Source organism: Amia ocellicauda, unplaced genomic scaffold, assembly GCF_036373705.1.
Source record: "Amia ocellicauda isolate fAmiCal2 unplaced genomic scaffold, fAmiCal2.hap1 HAP1_SCAFFOLD_98, whole genome shotgun sequence".
Taxonomy (NCBI): Eukaryota; Metazoa; Chordata; class Actinopteri; order Amiiformes; family Amiidae; genus Amia; species Amia ocellicauda.
Window position 1 is genome coordinate 56578 of NW_027103023.1, and position 5923 is coordinate 62500.

Genomic DNA, 5923 nt, shown 5'->3' on the forward strand with positions numbered 1-5923 from the left:
GCTCTGATCGGATGGACCGTGGGCTGCCTATGGCAGAGTATGGGCGATTCTTCAGCCGGCCCCGATGGCCCCCCAAACCGGGTGGCCACGAGGTGGGACCCCCCTGAGCACTGCCCCGGTGTTAGTTTTCCGAGAAATGCCCCCGTTGATTTGTTACGATTATTTTTCGCCCAGGCGATGTGCCTTTTCATTTTGTTTTGCACTTTCCTTCATTCCTTGGTGCATGCTGCCATCTAACGGACACATTTCGGTACTGCAGTTTGAAAGTAATTTCCCCGTCTAGGGATATCTCTCTCGTCTAGGGACACTGCTGTACACACACACACACACACACACACACACACAGTGAGAGAGAGGGAGAGATAGAGAGAGGGAGAGATAGAGAGAGGGAGAGATAGAGAGAGAGAGGTGGAGAGGGAGAGAGAGGTGGAGATAGAGAGATGGAGATAGAGAGAGATGGAGATAGAGAGAGATGGAGATAGAGAGAGAGATGGTGATAGAGAGATAGAGATAGAGAGAGAGAGATGGTGATAGAGAGATGGAGATAGAGAGAGAGATGGTGATAGAGAGAGAGTCGTCACACTCTGGAACAAACTCCCCAGAAGCTGAAAGTTGGGGAACATTATGATGATCTTTATTTCTTGGCAGATAATAAATGATGATCTTACAGAGGGCGACTTACAACACCAGTGCAAACATACAGCGAAGTACAAGGCATCAATCACGACAGAATCCCTTGAGTTAAAGCAGCAGATTCAGAATAACACACGTCCAAACAGACTGGAGAGGACCCTAAAACGAGCACGAAAGGTGTCGAATATGTGGCCTCCTCTCGCTTGTAAACTCTCTCGTGTTCCTGTCGATGGGGTCGGCGGCTCGGGGCAGCGGCCTAGCAGCAGCAGGCAGGCAGGCTGACCTCCAGGGCAGGCAGGCAGGCAGGCAGGGCTGGAAGGCAGGCAGGCAGACCTCCAGGGCTGGAAGGCTGACCTCCAGGGCAGGCAGGCAGGGCTGTGTGGCTGGGGAGGGCAGGCTGGCAGGCTGGTAGGCCGTGCTGCCAGGGCTGGAAGGCTGACCTCCAGGGCAGGCAGGCAGGCAGGCAGGGCTGGAAGGCAGGCAGGCAGACCTCCAGGGCTGGAAGGCTGACCTCCAGGGCAGGCAGGCAGGGCTGTGTGGCTGGGGAGGGCAGGCTGGCAGGCTGGTAGGCCGTGCTGCCAGGGCTGGAAGGCTGACCTCCAGGGCAGGCAGGCAGGCAGGCAGGCAGGCAGGGCTGGAAGGCAGGCAGGCAGACCTCCAGGGCTGGAAGGCTGACCTCCAGGGCAGGCAGGCAGGGCTGTGTGGCTGGGGAGGGCAGGCTGGCAGGCTGGTAGGCCGTGCTGCCAGGGCTGGAAGGCTGACCTCCAGGGCAGGCAGGCAGGCAGGCAGGCAGGGCTGGAAGGCAGGCAGGCAGACCTCCAGGGCTGGAAGGCTGACCTCCAGGGCAGGCAGGCAGGGCTGTGTGGCTGGGGAGGGCAGGCTGGCAGGCTGGTAGGCCGTGCTGCCAGGGCTGGAAGGCTGACCTCCAGGGCAGGCAGGCAGGCAGGCAGGGCTGGAAGGCAGGCAGGCAGACCTCCAGGGCTGGAAGGCTGACCTCCAGGGCAGGCAGGCAGGGCTGTGTGGCTGGGGAGGGCAGGCTGGCAGGCTGGTAGGCCGTGCTGCCAGGGCTGGAAGGCTGACCTCCAGGGCAGGCAGGCAGGCAGGCAGGCAGGCAGGGCTGGAAGGCAGGCAGGCAGACCTCCAGGGCTGGAAGGCTGACCTCCAGGGCAGGCAGGCAGGGCTGTGTGGCTGGGGAGGGCAGGCTGGCAGGCTGGTAGGCCGTGCTGCCAGGGCTGGAAGGCTGACCTCCAGGGCAGGCAGGCAGGCAGGCAGGCAGGGCTGGAAGGCAGGCAGGCAGACCTCCAGGGCTGGAAGGCTGACCTCCAGGGCAGGCAGGCAGGGCTGTGTGGCTGGGGAGGGCAGGCTGGCAGGCTGGTAGGCCGTGCTGCCAGGGCTGGAAGGCTGACCTCCAGGGCAGGCAGGCAGGCAGGCAGGGCTGGAAGGCAGGCAGGCAGACCTCCAGGGCAGGCAGGCAGACCTCCAGGGCTAACAGGCAGGCAGGCAGACCTCCAGGGCTGGATAGCAGACCTCCAGGGCAGGCAGGCAGACCTCCAGGGCAGGCAGGCAGACCTCCAGGGCTGGATAGCAGACCTCCAGGGCTAACAGGCAGACCTCCAGGGCAGGCAGGCAGACCTCCAGGGCAGGCAGTGCTGCTACCAGGGCTGGATAGCAGACCTCCAGGGCAGGCAGGCAGACCTCCAGGGCTAACAGGCTGACCTCCAGGGCTAACAGGCAGGCAGGCAGACCTCCAGGGCTGGATAGCAGACCTCCAGGGCAGGCAGTGCTGCTACCAGGGCTGGATAGCAGACCTCCAGGGCTGGATAGCAGACCTCCAGGGCAGGCAGGCAGACCTCCAGGGCTGGATAGCAGACCTCCAGGGCTGGCAGGCAGGCAGGCAGACCTCCAGGGCTGGATAGCAGACCTCCAGGGCAGGCAGTGCTGCTACCAGGGCAGGCAGGCAGACCTCCAGGGCTGGATAGCAGACCTCCAGGGCAGGCAGTGCTGCTACCAGGGCTGGATAGCAGACCTCCAGGGCTGGATAGCAGACCTCCAGGGCTAACAGGCAGACCTCCAGGGCTAAGAGGCAGACCTCCAGGGCTGGATAGCAGACCTCCAGGGCTGGATAGCAGACCTCCAGGGCAGGCAGGCAGACCTCCAGGGCTGGATAGCAGACCTCCAGGGCTGGCAGGCAGGCAGGCAGACCTCCAGGGCTGGATAGCAGACCTCCAGGGCAGGCAGTGCTGCTACCAGGGCAGGCAGGCAGACCTCCAGGGCTGGATAGCAGACCTCCAGGGCAGGCAGTGCTGCTACCAGGGCTGGATAGCAGACCTCCAGGGCTGGATAGCAGACCTCCAGGGCTAACAGGCAGACCTCCAGGGCAGGCAGGCAGACCTCCAGGGCAGGCAGGCAGACCTCCAGGGCTGGATAGCAGACCTCCAGGGCTAACAGGCAGACCTCCAGGGCTGGCAGGCTGACCTCCAGGGCAGGCAGTGCTGCTGCCAGGGCAGGCAGGCAGACCTCCAGGGCTAACAGGCTGACCTCCAGGGCAGGCAGTGCTGCTACCAGGGCTGGATAGCAGACCTCCAGGGCAGGATAGCAGACCTCCAGGGCTGGATGGCAGGCAGGCAGACCTCCAGGGCAGGCAGGCAGACCTCCAGGGCTAAGAGGCAGACCTCCAGGGCTGGATAGCAGACCTCCAGGGCTGGATAGCAGACCTCCAGGGCAGGCAGGCAGACCTCCAGGGCTGGATAGCAGACCTCCAGGGCTGGCAGGCAGGCAGGCAGACCTCCAGGGCTGGATAGCAGACCTCCAGGGCAGGCAGTGCTGCTACCAGGGCAGGCAGGCAGACCTCCAGGGCTGGATAGCAGACCTCCAGGGCAGGCAGTGCTGCTACCAGGGCTGGATAGCAGACCTCCAGGGCTGGATAGCAGACCTCCAGGGCTAACAGGCAGACCTCCAGGGCAGGCAGGCAGACCTCCAGGGCAGGCAGGCAGACCTCCAGGGCTGGATAGCAGACCTCCAGGGCTAACAGGCTGACCTCCAGGGCAGGCAGGCAGACCTCCAGGGCAGGCAGTGCTGCTACCAGGGCTGGATAGCAGACCTCCAGGGCAGGCAGTGCTGCTACCAGGGCAGGCAGGCAGACCTCCAGGGCTGGATAGCAGACCTCCAGGGCAGGCAGTGCTGCTACCAGGGCTGGATAGCAGACCTCCAGGGCTGGATAGCAGACCTCCAGGGCTAACAGGCAGACCTCCAGGGCAGGCAGGCAGACCTCCAGGGCTGGATAGCAGACCTCCAGGGCTAACAGGCTGACCTCCAGGGCAGGCAGGCAGACCTCCAGGGCAGGCAGTGCTGCTACCAGGGCTGGATAGCAGACCTCCAGGGCAGGCAGTGCTGCTGCCAGGGCAGGCAGGCAGACCTCCAGGGCTGGATAGCAGACCTCCAGGGCAGGCAGTGCTGCTACCAGGGCTGGATAGCAGACCTCCAGGGCTGGATAGCAGACCTCCAGGGCTAACAGGCAGACCTCCAGGGCAGGCAGGCAGACCTCCAGGGCAGGCAGGCAGACCTCCAGGGCTGGATAGCAGACCTCCAGGGCTAACAGGCAGACCTCCAGGGCTGGCAGGCTGACCTCCAGGGCAGGCAGTGCTGCTGCCAGGGCAGGCAGGCAGACCTCCAGGGCTAACAGGCTGACCTCCAGGGCAGGCAGTGCTGCTACCAGGGCTGGATAGCAGACCTCCAGGGCAGGATAGCAGACCTCCAGGGCTGGATGGCAGGCAGGCAGACCTCCAGGGCAGGCAGGCAGACCTCCAGGGCTAAGAGGCAGACCTCCAGGGCTGGATAGCAGACCTCCAGGGCTGGATAGCAGACCTCCAGGGCAGGCAGGCAGACCTCCAGGGCTGGATAGCAGACCTCCAGGGCTGGCAGGCAGGCAGGCAGACCTCCAGGGCTGGATAGCAGACCTCCAGGGCAGGCAGTGCTGCTACCAGGGCAGGCAGGCAGACCTCCAGGGCTGGATAGCAGACCTCCAGGGCAGGCAGTGCTGCTACCAGGGCTGGATAGCAGACCTCCAGGGCTGGATAGCAGACCTCCAGGGCTAACAGGCAGACCTCCAGGGCAGGCAGGCAGACCTCCAGGGCAGGCAGGCAGACCTCCAGGGCTGGATAGCAGACCTCCAGGGCTAACAGGCTGACCTCCAGGGCAGGCAGGCAGACCTCCAGGGCAGGCAGTGCTGCTACCAGGGCTGGATAGCAGACCTCCAGGGCAGGCAGTGCTGCTACCAGGGCAGGCAGGCAGACCTCCAGGGCTGGATAGCAGACCTCCAGGGCAGGCAGTGCTGCTACCAGGGCTGGATAGCAGACCTCCAGGGCTGGATAGCAGACCTCCAGGGCTAACAGGCAGACCTCCAGGGCAGGCAGGCAGACCTCCAGGGCTGGATAGCAGACCTCCAGGGCTAACAGGCTGACCTCCAGGGCAGGCAGGCAGACCTCCAGGGCAGGCAGTGCTGCTACCAGGGCTGGATAGCAGACCTCCAGGGCAGGCAGTGCTGCTGCCAGGGCAGGCAGGCAGACCTCCAGGGCTGGATAGCAGACCTCCAGGGCAGGCAGTGCTGCTACCAGGGCTGGATAGCAGACCTCCAGGGCTGGATAGCAGACCTCCAGGGCTAACAGGCAGACCTCCAGGGCAGGCAGGCAGACCTCCAGGGCAGGCAGGCAGACCTCCAGGGCTGACAGGCAGACCTCCAGGGCTGGCAGGCTGACCTCCAGGGCAGGCAGTGCTGCTACCAGGGCAGGCAGGCAGACCTCCAGGGCTAACAGGCTGACCTCCAGGGCAGGCAGTGCTGCTACCAGGGCTGGATAGCAGACCTCCAGGGCAGGATAGCAGACCTCCAGGGCTGGATGGCAGGCAGGCAGACCTCCAGGGCAGGCAGGCAGACCTCCAGGGCTAAGAGGCAGACCTCCAGGGCTGGATAGCAGACCTCCAGGGCAGGCAGGCCGGGCCCCCGGTGCTGCATCTCGGCCGCTGCCTGGGGCGGACCGGCCCGGGTGCCCTTGCGCTTTTTCGACACCAGGGGGCAGTTGGGTGCCATTCCGTCCCTCGTGTGGCGAAATGGCGGTACTGCACCTCCGCCTTTTTGCTGGAGAAAGTCAGCAGTCGGGACAATGCGCCACACGGTCCGTCGGCAGGAGGCCCGGGCCCGGGCACAACTCCCCGGTGGGGACGGACGCCGGGCTGGAGCTTCCCTTCAGCACACACACTCACTCACTCACTCACTGACCGACCGACTGACTGCAGG